This window comes from Canis lupus, chromosome 11 (assembly GCF_048164855.1).
Source record: "Canis lupus baileyi chromosome 11, mCanLup2.hap1, whole genome shotgun sequence".
Taxonomy (NCBI): domain Eukaryota; kingdom Metazoa; phylum Chordata; class Mammalia; order Carnivora; family Canidae; genus Canis; species Canis lupus.
Genome location: NC_132848.1, coordinates 32,804,500 through 32,818,610, shown reverse-complemented (window position 1 = coordinate 32,818,610; position 14,111 = coordinate 32,804,500). Strand labels below are relative to the sequence as shown.

The 14,111-nt window shown below is 40.4% G+C and overlaps 1 protein-coding gene across 4 annotated transcripts in view; it reads right to left on the bottom strand.

Moving 5' to 3' along the window:
- LARGE1 (LARGE xylosyl- and glucuronyltransferase 1) overlaps nucleotides 1-14,111 on the bottom strand; it is a 521,069-nt gene that overhangs the window by 242,996 nt on the left and 263,962 nt on the right. The window lies entirely within an intron of this gene.

Sequence of the window (14,111 nt, the reverse complement as noted above, 5' to 3'; positions counted from 1 at the left end):
ACATATATATATACATACATATATATACTAGTTATCCCTGCTTCCTAAATATGCATTTTCTTCTCACAACAAACCTACAAAGGGAAGTGTGAGAGACTCTACTGGTTGCCTACTCAGAGCTGCTCCTCTAGTCTCTGCTGTGAAGGCTGCAAACACAGAAACCCTCACTCTCCCAGTCTCCCCTGTAGACAGCATATAGATATAGGACAATCCTGACCAGCACACCTGATGGGAAGTCTGCTGGGAGATTCTGGGGAGAAGATTCCCTCCCCCTGGGAGGGAGGGAGAGAGAGAGAGGGAGAGAAAGAGAGATGGGGACAGAGAGAACCCACATTTCCTTCCCAATGTCCTGAGAGGAGATGACTTGCTGGGTTTGCTATGACCACTGTAACCATGAGGAGCCCAAGAGAACACCCATGAACACTACCATCTCTCATGGAACTGCCAATCATTTATAAGAAAAATGGATATGTTGTTTAAGCCATATTTACTGGGATAGTTCTTCCTTTCATATATATATATATAAAATGTTCCATATATAATATATATATGCAATGTTATATACAACATTCTAGTATGTCTAGTTCACCATGTTACCTGAAATAGAGGTCTTCCCTCCTCACTTTTCCTCCCCATCTATTGTTTAGAGCTCAGTCTAAATCTCAAGGAAATTATTCTTGGCCCACCATTCTATTCATGTTTGGGTTGCTCTACTTTAGGCTGTCATGCCACTGTTTCCTTTTTCATAACACTTGTTATTGTATAGTTATTTGTTAAACACTTCTCTTCTATAATTATTTCTTCAGTACCTTTAATGCCTAAGTACTGGTCATAAGCCCAACTCATCCACTACAGGGATGGACCCCCTCTGTTCTTAACCACCCTATCTATCCCCCACTGTTAACAGAGTACTTGCACATAATTGACTCTAAGTAAATGTTTGAATGAAGGAGTCTTAATAAGAATGCTGAAGCTTTTCCTCCACTCAGCAGGAAGAGTCCCAGGAGCAGTTACTTCTATCAGCTGTGAATATGAAAAGGAAAGAGTGGTATCCTATGTTCTGGATAATTATCAACCTTTGCTCAAGGAAGAATTTCCAACCCTTGGAGAAAGAATGGTTTATGTAGCAAAAGGCCATTATTGTGAAGATTGAGCATTTGGGGAAAGATCAAATAGGATATCGCCAGACACAAAAATAAATTTTGGGTAATTTAAAGACTTAAATTTAAAGGGAGAAACATTCAGACTAGGAAAAAAATGAAAATTTTTATCCAAGGGCAAGGAAAATTTGTATATGGCAAGGAGAAATGGAAAAAATTCTAAGAAAATTCAAGGGAAAATTCTAGTAGATTTGATTAACTGAAATGAAATCTATTTCAATTTGACTAATTGAAATGTATATTATATACATCGTATACATATAGATGTGTATATATACAATGTATGTATATATGCATATATACATATATATTATAGCACTTTGTATTACAACATATGCATATTATATACAATTATATATACAATGCATATATGTACATATTACATGTTATATATTTATACAATATATGCATATCATAAATACATGCCATGTGTGTATTATATATACCTAACATATACAGTATATACTAAAATGTGTATTATACACATACAATTAAAATACACCTATGTAGGGGATGGCATTTTACAGTGTTATGTTCTAGGAATCAAAACCCAGACCCACTACCAGGATAAAGGCTGTGATCCTGTTTCCAACCTCTGCAAACCAAGATGTCTTGGCCAAACTGCCTCGAGTTTTAGGTTCCTCATCTGCAAAATGGGATCATCATAGCACTAATTTTATAGAGTGATAATTAAGTGAGAGAACCCACATTAAATACTTAGTATTGTATCTAGTACATAAGTACCAAATAAATGCTAGGTTTTACTGTTATCTTATTACTGTTTTCCATGTTCATTGTTGTCTGCTACCTTATTTAGTGTTTAGCTTAATAATATTTACTCCATTACTCATTCCTAAATTAGCCGGAGGACTGCCATTTTCTCATTCACAGAACCAGCTTTCGAAAATTTAATTCTAGTTTTGCTTTTCATTTTTCTTATTTCACAGCCTTCTGCTATTAACTTTATTTTCCTTCTGCTTTCCTTAGGTCCACACCATTATTCTTGTTTAAATTATCAAATGGAATGTGAGGTGCATTTATCATCATCTTTGTGTTTGAATAATGAAGGCACTGAAGGCTATTAAAACATCTCCAATGACAGCTTTGAGCACATTCCATAAGCTTTACTGTGAAATATTCCTCTTTTGTGGTTTTGAAAATAGGCTATAATTTTTAGTTTTACTTCCTTTTGGATTAAATAAGCATTTAGAAAAATTCTTCACCTTCCTCTAATTTCCAGGTATGTTGAACTTCCCATTTAAAAGTTTGTTTCTGATGTAGTATTACTTCACTGTAGCCAAGAAGGGGGCCTGTATAATTTTTATGGTTTGGAATTTAATGAGGTTTTCTTGCACCCTCAATTTATGTAATTTCTCCAAAAACACATGAAAATCCAATTTTATTCCATTTTATGGATATAAGCTTTGATATCTACTCATAATGATTATATTCTTAAAACTGTCATTAAAATTATGATTTGCCTTTTTAGTGGCTGAAACTCAATATATCCTATATTTCTATCAGTTTTTGCTTTATGTATTTGAAAGCTTTCTAACTTAGAAAACAGCATGGCTATTATTTCCTCTTATGGATATCATGCTTGTCAATTTGAAATTACTAATTTCAATTAAATATACTTTATTTTTGGGATAGTCTGAAATTAACATCTGTACCTTCTTTTCCTTTGTATGTCTGAGACATCCTACATATAAACTTATTTTTTAGTTTCATAATTTATTTTAGGTATATTTTTGAAGATTGTAAGCAGTTAAGATACCGTTACTTAAGCATTGGGGTGTTTCTCCATTAAAAGAAATTTAAAGTATGTACATTTGTTAAAATAAGTAATGTTGGTTTTGTTCTGGAATAGTATTTTTAAGCATTATTTTTCAGCTCTGTGAAAAAAATTGACATACATTACAATCTCTCCTTTTAAATGAACGATTCAACAAATGTATACAGTCTGCAACCACCACGCGATCACTATATACAACAATTCTATCTCCCTCCTCCCCATTTTCCTCATACCCCTTTTAGGTGGTCTCTTCCACCCCACTCTTTGGGTTCTAGTACCTCCTGCCTTGCTTTCAAGAATTTTGTGTAGTCATATATAATATGCAGTATTTTGTGTCTGGCGTTTTTCACTTAGTGTACTACTTCTGAGATTCCCTGATACTGTTGTATATATCACATTCACTGCTGAATTAACATTCCACTGAATGGATATACTAATTGTTTTCTCTGGTTGATGGACATTGGCATTCTATGAACAAAGCTGCTGTGAATATTCACATACAAATTTTTGTATGTGAATGTTTTTATTTCTCCTGCATGAATAACCAGGAGTGGTACTGGTGGGCCATAATGTGAGACTGTTTAACTTCTTAAGAAATGGACAAACTGTTTTACAAAGTGGATGTACCATTTTACATGTCTACTCATGTACAACAGTTCTGGTTGTCCCACATTCTCACCAACACTTGGTATTTTCACTCTTTTAAGATCTTGATCATTGTAGTGGGTGTGAAGTAGAATCTCCTGGTGACCTAATTTGCATTTCCCTGATGACTAATGATGTTGAGCACTTTGGGGGGGTGGGCATTTACTGGCTATCCTTGTCTTCCTTACTGATGTGTCTCTTAAAATCCACTGTCCATTTTTAAATTGGGTCATTTGTCTTCTTGTACTGTTCTAAGAGTTCTCTGCATATTCCAGATACAAATCTTTTATCAGACATATACTTTGTAAATATGCTGAGTCTGTGGCTTGTCATCTTCTTATTCATGTCTCAGAACAACAAAAACCAGTTTATTAGTCCAATTTATTAGTATTTCTTGCTCTTTTAGTTTGTGCTTTTCATAACCCACTTGAGAAATCTTTGCCTAACCCAAGGTCACTAAGATTTTCTTCTCTGTTCTCTTCCATCAGTTCTATTGTTTTAGTCTTTACATTTAGGTGTAAGATTATTTTCAAGTTAATTTTTGCATATGCTACAACAAGGCTCATTTTCCCCCATTTGTATATCTTACGTTCCAGCATTCTTATTTTTTTCTTTTTCATTTTGTTTCTGCTCCCTACCTACATTACACAGACTTTGTTTCACTTGCAATATTAATATTCATCTCTGATAACTCAGTTTTAATTCTATTTATAACTTTACCCATGGTCAGCTTTGAGTTTTGCAAAAACAGCTTACTTTTTCATTCTCCTGATGATCAGAGTGAAGGGTTACAGAATCCCACCTGAGTTACACAAAACGCAGGAAATGTAGCAGCTTTTAAATCCAACACACACTTCCCAGCTGGTTTTAAAATGACTGATCAGCACTCTAGTTTTCTAGTGCAGCGTCTTTTCCAATAGCCCAGAGATGGAAGCACCCTAAGTGTCCACTGATGGTGAATGGAAAAGAGACCATTATTCAGCCCTAAAAAATAAGGAGATCATCTGTGACAACATGGATGGCCCTGAGGGCATTACAAGAGAAATAAGACTGAGAAAAGTAATACATATAATCTCACTTACATGGGAATCTCGGAAAAACAGAACCAAACAAAGAAACAGCAATTAAAAAAAAAAGCCCCAAGCTCATAGACACAGAGAAGGGACAGGTGGTTGCCAGAGGTGGGAGGTACAGGGTGAGCAAGATGGGTAAACATGGAAACAACAACAAAACTACTTGGTTATTTATGTATGTTTTTAAGAACAACTTTTGGCATTTGCATTCATCTTTGCAATAGACTTAAAACAATTATTTACATATCATCCCATGTGTAACTTCTTTCAGTACACATTGCCTGCCCCTCTAGAATGAGACTATCTCATTCTGAATATTCATTTTGATTACTTATATGGTTGGCTGGCAAATCACTGATGATACTTCTTCAAGTATACACTGGTGTATATTTTGTGAGCTCTTGCATAGAATATCATTTTCTGTTGTCTTTATACACGAGAAAATGTGGCTAGTATTCTGAGGTCCCTGCTCAGAAAGGGCTGTAGAAATTTTCTTAAGGACATCTATTATTATAGCAAAAAGACTCAGCCAGAATTTTTATTCTTCAAAGATATGTCTCTCTCCACCCTCTGCCCTTGTGTCATGGTGGAGCCTCAGAAATCAGGCTCCAGTGCTCCCTCATAGCCACCACCCCTATATAGATGGCCACTGAGTCATTGAAATGCAGCCTAAGTTTAAATGCGTGAAATACACATTGACTACTGAAGGCAGTATGAAAAAAAGTATATAAAATTATCTCCTTAGTAATTTTGAAAATACTGATCTTGTTGAAATTATAGTATTTTGGATATATAGGTTTAAATAAAATGCTATTATTAAAATTCCTTTCACTTGTTTCATTTTGCCTTTGGAAATGTGACCAGTAGAAAACTTGAAATTATACCTATGATTTGTCACTATATTTCTATCGGACAGTGCTGCTCAAGGGCTGGACTACTTAGAGTCATATTCTGGTTCAAAATGCTGAATAATTTTAACAAGTTTCTTTTATAAGATTCCACTTCCTCACCTGGAAATGGGTGAAAATAATTATACTAACCTCAAGGCTTACTGTGGGGATAAAATAATATTATGCTTGTAAAGCTATTATGTTGGCATATAATCAATTCTTATTAATGAGAGTTATTATTAATCTTAAAGGGAGGATTTTTTTAAATCCTCATAACTCAATATGTTTCTAGGGTATCCCATGATGTGGGCAACCTATCACCCATTTTGCCTAGATTGTAGGGCTCCTTTTCATCTGCATGCATAGAATTCTTCTCTCCTCTTGGGTTTCATCAACCTATGGATGGACCACTCAACACGCTTGCCTTAAAGTGCCAGGAGCTCCTAATTTTCATCACACCACTTCAGCCACTCCATCTCTGGGTAATATGTCAAAAAATATACCTCATCTAAGGCACTGAAGCTCTAACATTTTACTCCCAAAATCCAGCCTTTTATCCTTTGAAAACATTTGGACAAAGACTCCTATTCTCACTGGGAATATATCCTAACCTCCTAATTCCCACTTCATTCTGCCCATCCCCTTCACCCATCAGATACTGCTGGTCTTTTTTTTTTTTTTTTTTTTTTTGGTTGAGCTTATAATGTCAAAATCCATCACTATAACCACCTTTTTCAATCACTGTTGCTGGTTTTTAACTCAAGTTGTGGATAGGTATGATTTTTGGTACAAGGGAAGAGCACTGTATTAAAGACCAAAAGAAGTTATATTTTGGTATCAGTTGTATTTCCAATTAGCAGCATTCTGCTACTTCCTTTGATAAATCCCTTATTATTATTATTATTTTTATTTATTATTTTTTAAGATTTTATTTATTTATTCATGAGATAGAGAGAGACAGAGAGGCAGAGACACAGGCAGAGGGAGAAGCAGGCTCCATGCAAGGATGCAGGGAGCCTGATGTGGGACTTGATCCTGGGTCTCCGGGATCAAGCCCTGGGCTGAAGGCTGCACTAAACCGCTGAGCCACCCGGGCTGCCCTGATAAATCCCTTATTAATACAAGCAAACATGTGCTGTTTCCACAGCAGGGGATTCTTGAGGACACAGTGAAATAAGGTACACAAAAACATCTCCTTCTTTACTGAGGGAAATGAACCAAGAACGAGAAGACCACAGCGATGAAAATGGGAAGGGATCAATGTTCACGATCAGGGAAAGGGTGGATCAGGGGACACTTAATTGCTTTAAAGGTGTTTAAGTGTCTGAGCCCAGGCCAATGACTGCTCCTGATGGGGCATGTCAGGTACATAGATCTGACACACCTGTTGTATTCTGAAGGCCCACAGAGAATAGTAGACAGAGACAAAAAGTAAGCCCATTCAAGGAAGGCAACAACGTGGAAACTATGTATTACATAAGAACGTTGAAAGATATATTTAAGTGTCACCCAGATTCCAAGCACTGCCATTCGGGATATGATTGAAAGAATGGGGAAGAGAAGACTCAGTAGATCTGCTGGTCTCCAAACAGCTGGTTGACTCACTCTGCAGTCCCATGGCATAAAACCAATGCATTTCCTGGAGCCACTTTTACCAGGTTTTGTCCGAAGAGCTGGGCATAGAGATAAAAGTTACAGGACTTGCCCTCCTGGTTCTCACAGTCTAGTGGGAAAGGAGACTGTTAACAGGAGTTAACAGACAATGATATCTACACTTGCATTTGGTCTTTATTAATGCTCAGGACCAATGGGAGAATCAAAAAGATAAAGATTTCAGGACAGCACAAGGCGGATATTTCTAATAGAGTTTCTAAATATGGAACAAGGTCCTTTGGGAGGTAATGGTCTCTTATCTCTGGAAGTATTCAAAAGCAGATTAATGACCATTTATATAGAATATTATAGAAGAAAGTGGAAGGTTATGCCAAATGAATGCCAAGTTCCTTCCTAATTAAGATTCTATGATTCTCAAAAAGAGACAGGGCCCATTCATTAAGACACTCCATTTTATAAAGAAATATTTGCCTGTGTATAAAGTGAATTGTACATTCGACACAAAGATTCTTTTCTAATGCAGATTACAATTTTCTGTTGGTTGCTTACAATTTTCCATGTGTGATATTTAAAAGCTAACGACCACCTCTTGTGTTTTCAGATGCATTTCACTCCCATGTCCATTCTACAATCTCACCTTGTTATCCGAGAGAGAGAAGAACCTATTGCAAAGGCCAGAGGTGCACTGCTGGCCTGATAGAACCAGCCCTCATATTCACAAACCACATGGATAATCCAGGGCCCAAGAAAAACAATGAAGAGAATGGGAGATAATAACTTTTCCAGACCTGGACATAATATTTAACCCCTGTAAGCCCTCCTATAGAACATGAGATGCAAAAAAAGAGAAGGAAACAAGGGTGAAGATTTAAAAGGTTAATCATAGCCATTTTCAAATATAGAAAAAGAGAAAACACAGAATTCACGAGTCCCTACTATGTGCCAAGCACTGTGTGCTTTCCATTATGAGACCTCATTTACTGCATTTAATCTTCACCTTTAATAAAGAAGGGCTAGAGGTAACAACTTTAAAAGACAATTAAGCATTGCGTGTTACTCTCAGTATTACCGAATTATTAGTGAAGTCGCACAATTCCAAAGGTCACACACACTTCACTTCTCACTCTTCTGCCAGGCATCTTAGAGCAGATCATGTTCTCCATGAGACTTCTGTCCTTCCTCTGCAGGTCAAGCCTAACTGGAACCTGCTCCAGCCCCATGGGGGTAGAGTTGGTGACGGTCCATGGTTTTCAACCACCGTCAAGTGCAGTGCCTTTGAGCGATAGCCCAGGCCCCACAATCAAAACACCCAGACCCAATTCTGGGAAGAGGACTGTGTTGGAAAGAATCACATGTGATCCTGGATAATTCTTAACCCTCCCTGGACCTCATCTGTCCAAAGACAGCTATTTTTATCGAGCTTCCTCCGAACCCTGAATCCCTAGGGCTTCTTATTTGTATCAGTCCTTCCTAACTGGAAATGTCCAACATTCAGGAAGCACATCTTCCTGGGAAACAGATAGGGTAGGTAGCAGTTTATCCACCCCCTAATGAGAGGAACAATAGAAGTATGTCTCCCAAAGGACAGCAGGGTGCTGAAGATGGCAGTTATCTAAAGAGAGCTTCTGCGATACTCCACAAAGACCAGCACAAAGGTAACAGAGGATGAGTACGGAGCCAATTTTTAGAGTCAGCCATTAATATTTTTTGGAGCCATAGCCCTGAATCCCACTTCATAACCTTTCTGATGTTGGTAACGAGCAGGCATCAGGTCTAAGAGAAAAGGAGATAAATTAGGACCCCCAGCTGGACAGGTGAATCATGAAACGGCTGCGGCCCTAGGAGTTTCCCGTTGCAAGCTCGGGTTCATCCTCACCCCAGCTGATGGCATGGGATTGACTTTCTGGGCCAACTGGGGCAAGATCAAGGGCTGGTTGGTATGCAGGGTCTTGTGTGAAAACTGACAAGGTATGTACTGCTGATTTAAGGGAAACTGCCTAGAGAGTGACTGCTTCATTTGGAAAACAACCTTGGGTGAAATGATGGGGCTGTCCTGAACTTCAGCAGCATTGTGAATATAGTGTCCTTTTATCTACAGCAGGAAGCTCCATCCCCTTTAATGGAGGGGTCATGCTTAAAGCATTTGTTCTTCATCAACAACCAGGAAAAAAACCACCACCGAGAGCTTAGAGGACCCTTGTCTAGTCACAATTACAGGGTCCCAGCTTAAAAACAAGCCATAGGGGAGCCTGGGTGGCTCAGTCGGTTAAAAGGCTGACTCTTGGTTTTGGCTCAGGTCATGACCTTAGGGACCTGGGATTGAGTCCTACATTGGGCTCCGTGCTCAGCAGGCAGTCTGCTTGTGGATTCTCTCCCTCTGCCCCTCCCCCTACTTGTGCACACACTCATTCTCTCTCTCTCTCTCAAATAAATAAATCTTAAAAAAAAATATATATATATATACAAGCAGACCACAGGGAAGGAAATCTAACACAGGAGAGCATGGGTTGTGAAGTCAAGTAGTTCTGGGTTTTAATCCTGACTCTGCCATCTACGAGCTACACACAGGACTTGGGGTTGGTTTGGTTGACCACCCCAAAGCCTTACCCTCCTTATCTGCATGGTGGGGATAATAATAGCACTTGCTCCACAGAGCTGGGGGCATTCTATAAAAGGAGCACATCACACATAAGATACCAAGGGTCCCATAGATAGCACAAGTTACACTGCAGCCTGACAGGGCCCTGAGGCACAGAAAACAGGAATCCTATGTTCAAGCACAACTCAACAGTGGCCGATGTGTTCCTCGGTGGCTGTAGTCCCTGACTCCCTCCTTCCCTTCGGATCTGCTCTACATCCATGTCTACTGAATTACACAATCCTCTATCTCCTAGCATTCCATTTGGAAAGGGAAAAGTTAAATAGCAGCTGTGGCATTTATTAGCTGCCTGATTGTAGGCAAATACTCTTCAACTCCATGCTTCAATTTATAAATTATCTGTGAGATGGCGGTAATCAAACTTCAGTCCATCCCACAAGGCTGCCGTTGAGGGGCAAGGGACAGCATGCCATCATCTACAAAGCTCCCCACAAAAATAAGTCCCCCATCCTGCTCTTCCTTTCTCTGGTGAGAGGAGTTATGCATCTTGAATGGAGTTCTGGGTACAAAAATGTGCTCAGTCCTGGTAGCCTGTTGATATGGGGACTGGGAGGCTGGAAATGAATGGGCCCTGTAAACATCAGAAGACCAATGAGCATTTCACAGGCCACAGAGACAAGCAAGCTGAGTGATCACTATTTGCAAATCTGCACTAATTGGCCATTACCAAGAGAAGCATACCAGTCCACGGCAGACTTCCTACAGTTCATTTGTAATCATGCACCACTCCCTTATAAATTTCCTCTTCCCTTTTAGTCCGTTCTCCAGCACTAACAGATATAATAAGGGGCCCACAGGAATGTTTCCGAGAAATGCCATTTCCAACAGCTGTACAAAGTGATTTTCCAGCACCAGTTTGGGGGTGGAGGGCATCATGTGTGCCTGCTGAGGGTACCATCGGACACGCTTTCTAAATGCAACTGCACAACACAGCACGGGCCCTCTCCTCTCCCCTTCTTCCTCCTTTGCTAACATCAGCTGATGGATGGCGTTTTAATGCATTCATGGAAAGACACTCACCTGTCCCAGGGCTGCTCTTGGGACTTTACACAGGGTAGCACAGATGGAGCTGCCTTATTTATGCCACTGCAGGGTGACTGGTAGACAAATACCTGGCTGTCCGCCCATACCTTAAGGCCCAACAGGCCTTAGGAATGTGGTGAGCCCTGACAATGATAAAGAAACCCCTTCCTAATGGCTTTATTACTCATAAGGACCCAGCTCTAAGTTTACTGTATATCATCATTTTGCAAATATTTTCATAGGCCGGGCATCACAGGAGGCATTAAAGATAGAAGGGTGATAAAAAGCAGACCTATCTCGGTCCTTTTGGAACCAGCTATCTAGGGGCGAGAAAGACCAGTTTTCTCCACAAAGACAAGAAAGATCACATTGTGTGATGAAATGTATGTGATCCCATGAGAACATACAACAAAGTGTCCCCTATCAGATACTGAATGCAGGGAAGGCTTCCCGGAGTAAATGTAGCTTAAGTGAAAAAAACATGGAATTAACTAGCAATGGGGAAGAGGAGGCCAACTGGGGAACAGAGTTTAACAGACAGAGGAGTAGCCTGTGTAGTGGCCCCCCTGGTGAGAGGGAAGGAGCAGAGCACTTGTGATGATCCAGTGAGTGAGCGGTGGTACTGTGGTAGACAACAGAGCGGAGGAGGCAGGAGCCAGAAAGCCCAAGTCCAGATCCTAGCCTCTATCTTTGGAGCACCAGGATACCACGCAGGGTTTTATGCACAGGAAAGGGAACTGGCATGGTTGGGCATGCTTCTGGGAGAGCCAACTCATGCTGCTGAGGGAGAATACATCTGGGGGAGGAGTGGGCAGAGGGGAAAAGACCAAAACTGCTGTTGTGTTGGGGAGAGGTCAGAAAAGCTCAGAGAGGGATGGCGGCCAGGAAGATGGAGACCAGCTAGGAATGGGATGAGCAGACACAGGGTGAGGGAAGAGGGATGGCAGAGGTGAACTCTTGGGGGTGCCTGGGTGACTCACCGGGTTAAGCGTCTGCCTTCAGCTCAGGTCATGATCCCGGGGTCCTGGGATAGAGCCCCGCATTGGGCTCCCTGCTCAGCGAGAGTCTGCTTCTCCTTCTTCCCCACCCACCCTTCCTGCTTTCTCCCTCATGCTCCCTCTCTCAAATAAATAAATAAAATCTTTAAAAAAAAAAAAAAAAAAGATGAACCTTGATTCTGGAAGAGCAGCTAAGCAGGCATATAGCAGTGCTACGGCCAGGAGAGGCTCAAGCTGCGGGGACTGGGCAAACCATGGTTTGGGGTTTGCAGAGCTAGATTACATATAAATCATCACTATTGTGATCATCAGTTATGGCAAAATTGTGTTTACAAAATGCTTTCATACTCATTGTCCTTACAGGATTCTGACAAGAGTCTCAGGGGATATAAGATGGTGGGAGATGGGAATTTCATTGGAAGGGAAATAAAATGCAGGTGTGTTTGAGACTTTGAACAGGGTAGTCAGTGTAGTTGGTAGCAAAGGTCACGCTAGAGGATAAGACACTGGAGACAAAAAAAAAAAAAAAAAAGACGACGACACTGGAGACAGTATCTTTTAGAACACATCTGATTGTATTTTTCTTAATTCTTATTTTTTAAGCCATGGACTCTGTGATTCCAATGGATAAAAATCCAATATGTAAAATAATGAACAGTCGGTCTTCCAGGATGGAAGTGGGCATGCAAGAGTCAGAGCAGCAGTCCCTCTGCCCCCATGTCGTCCAAGACCTCAACCTCAGGGATGCCCCAGGGTTCCCGGGAGCAGAGTACAGTCCTTGGTGCCTTACTCCTTCAGATGTCCTTCAGACATCTCCCAAATGTCTGTGGATTTCACGAGCATTTTAATCTTACTTTGTGCCTTGGCTGCAAAGGAGAGTGGGGCCTTTTCAAAAACCTGCTGCACTCCAGACACTGCTGTGCCTTCACAGGTGTTATTTTGTTTAGTCCTTGTCTTGGTGGCTGTCACTGTGCCACCCATCTAACACCTGACTGAGCCAGGGCTCAGACACCAATTCAGATGGTTCTTCGACAGCAAGCCAAGATGTGAACTTGGGGTTCTGCTGAACCACTTTTGTGTTTTCTTAAAAAGTAGTGGGGGGCACAGACTTGCAAGGAGCATGGCACAGGATTGCCCAAAAAAGAGCAATGAAGGAGGCAGAAGCATCCTTGTGCACCAGGCGCCACGCCTCCCTCCCATTGCTTTTCCCCCACTGTGTTGGCGCCAAGACCCTGGGAGACAGAGAGGCTTGCTTTCACCTTAATTAGCGTAGCAATTTGCTAAATTTTGTTTTTCCCTTTTAAGAGTGTTAATCAATTTTAGCTCAGAATAGATTGGAATGGCACACAAATTACCACGACAATCCCCAAATGCTAAATTCTGAACATCTCGATCAACCTCAGAGTCTGAAATATGGGAAAATCAGAAACTCTGGCCGGCATCTCTGTGATCTATTTAAAATGTTATGGCTCTGAAATGAAAAGATAATGGCTTTATGAGGTTTGGAACAAGCAATTTGCTAGAATCAGCCTCATGCCTAGGTGTTCAGTCCTTCCCAAGGTGATAGGAGATAGAACATCAACATATTTCAGCAAAGTTACGTGTTCTCCTAACAACAGCAATTTGTTAAATTCACAAGCATTACAGGGTATCAGCTATGCACCAGAAATCAGAAAAGAGTAAGACGTGCTTCCCTGCCCCCTCCCCTATTAAAAAAGGTTCTAAACTAAACCAGCAGATAGACTGCTGAAGAAGTTTTCTTTGGAGAAGTCAGGGAAGGTTCTCAGAGGAAGTACCAATGCAGCAGGTGAGTAGGAGTTGTGACAAGGCAGGTGGAAGGGAATGTCAGTTGGAAGGAACAGCATAAGCAAAGACTCAAAAGTAGGAGAGGAAGCAGAGACTAGAAGTAGTTTCCTAGAGCTGAGTAACAGGATGAATTTCCAGGAATGACACAGATGAGACTGGAAGAAGAGTCAAGAACCAGAAGCAGGACTTCTTGAGACTATGAATTCCAATCCTGATCCAGGCAACATGGCAATACAGATGGCTTTTAAGCAAGGAAATGATATGACCAAATGAGTCTTATTCGGTGAAACTTCTGGCCGAACACAATCTTTACTATTGTGTTGCATAATCTTTTAAAAGCACATTCACACACATTCTCTCATTTCTGCCTTTTCATTACCCAGTGAGGTTGGTATGATCACCTTTTCACTGATGAGAAAACAGACACAGCAAAGGTACAGATTATTTA